Below are 1,854 nucleotides of genomic sequence, written 5' to 3'. Positions count from 1 at the left end.
ACAGACTCCACCCTCCGGCCCCTCCTTTCTCTTTCCGAGGCTGTCACAGCAGAGCAGAGACGTTGTGCACCCGCCTGTTTTGTATCTCTGCTTTGCTGTGACAGACAGCCTCAGAAAGAGAAAGGAGGGGGCGGGGTTTGTCTTTCCCCATCACCAACCAATTGTCGTGTATAATCTTACATTGAAAATCCGCAAAAGAGTTTGCGAAAGTCTAACCACGAAGTATCGAGGGACTACTGTACCGGTACTTGTAATTCAGAGAGCAGAAAGTTGTGTGGTCATATTTTAAGCGGTTACTTAAAAAAAAAAAAAAAGGCTTCTTTGAGAGAAAAACTGTCTTCTAGCCCTGGGACATTATTTCATTGCCCACCTCCATTCACTTTGTACACACCTTGGCAGCTGCTCCCTCTTGTAGGATTTAATCTGCTAAAGTTCACTTCTGTAATGAAGATGGGCAGATTTGAACCAGTTTTTAATTATCATTATTTACAGTCAGGATGTTTTCTTTAAACATGAATGAGTTTTCTGTCAGAGGAGAGCTCCAATGCAGTTGTCAAAATGCAGCTCTGGTGCTCTTGTGACGTGTTGACCATGTCCATGTCTGATGTCACTATTTTAAGAAAAAAGTTACACAGATTTGATGTGGAGTGGTGTTTAATTATTTGTATAATAATAATAATGTGTATGTGTTGTCATAATTGTATGTTTCCATACAATGGCAAAACTGGCTCTCTGCACTTAACCCATCCACCACTGGATGTGGCCGTGGGCAGCTATTGAAGGCGCCTGGGGAGCAACTGGGGATGAGGTGTCCTGCTCAGAGACACCAAGATATGTGCACTGACTGGGGATCGAACTTGGGACCTTCGGGTCCTGAGTTGGCTGCCCTGCCCCTACACCATCTTGGCCCCACTGAAAGACAGGAAATGTTGATGTATGTTAAAGTATGCCTTTATTTAAAGCTTATTTTCCACGTGATAATATTTATCTGTTTACAAGAAAATAAGCTCACGGTTCAAACAGGTCAACATGTGGCTTCAGTGGAGGAGAAATATCAGAGAAGCGGCCACTAAACATGCCAAGTGCTCTGAATAACACCCTCATATCACATCATGATAAAGGAGCCTTTGGCAGCAGCTTCCTTTAGAGCGTTATGAACATTTATTATAAATTCAAATGAGGCTTTTGAGCGCATATTAAAACCTGCATCTGTTAATATTCCACAGAGACACCGCGGCACAATCTGATGGAGAGGCGAAGATGAGCCTGAGATTATACATTTAAATTCAATAACAGCAGCAGTTTCCTATTTAACCCATGCAACTCCTACTGCTCTGCACTAACTGTGCTGTATGACCATTAATTACATAAAATCAGATACGTTCCTCTGGGGTGTCAAACTCTGTTACAAAAGGGGACCAAAATTAAAACCTTGGTCCAAGTCATGGGCCAATTTCAGTCGATACATTAACTCAAGTCAAATACCTGACATCTTTTCTAGGTTGCAGGTTTATCAACAGGAGTTTAATTGGTTCCATTTGACATTCTTTGTTGCTCTTCCACATCAAAATATAAAATTACTAAAACCTCTAACCTTTTTTTCTGGCTTTAAAGTTAGCCAACTGTCATGAGAAGTCTGCACTAAATGAAGTTTGCGACGTATTTTAAGCAAAATGAGAAGAAATAAAATATTTTTTCATTTAAAATATCCTCTTAGGGAACCATGTAAGATGTTAACAGAGGCCTGATTTGGCCTGTGAGCCTCGAGTATGACACGTGTGCTTTACAAGGTGCTAAGCTACACAAAAAAACCAGTCAAATCTGTATATACCTCTGCAAAATGACTTGTTCTGC

This window comes from Nematolebias whitei, chromosome 2 (assembly GCF_014905685.2).
Source record: "Nematolebias whitei isolate Nwh7 chromosome 2, NemWhi1, whole genome shotgun sequence".
Lineage (NCBI taxonomy): Eukaryota > Metazoa > Chordata > Actinopteri > Cyprinodontiformes > Rivulidae > Nematolebias > Nematolebias whitei.
Note: the sequence above shows the minus strand (reverse complement) of the source record.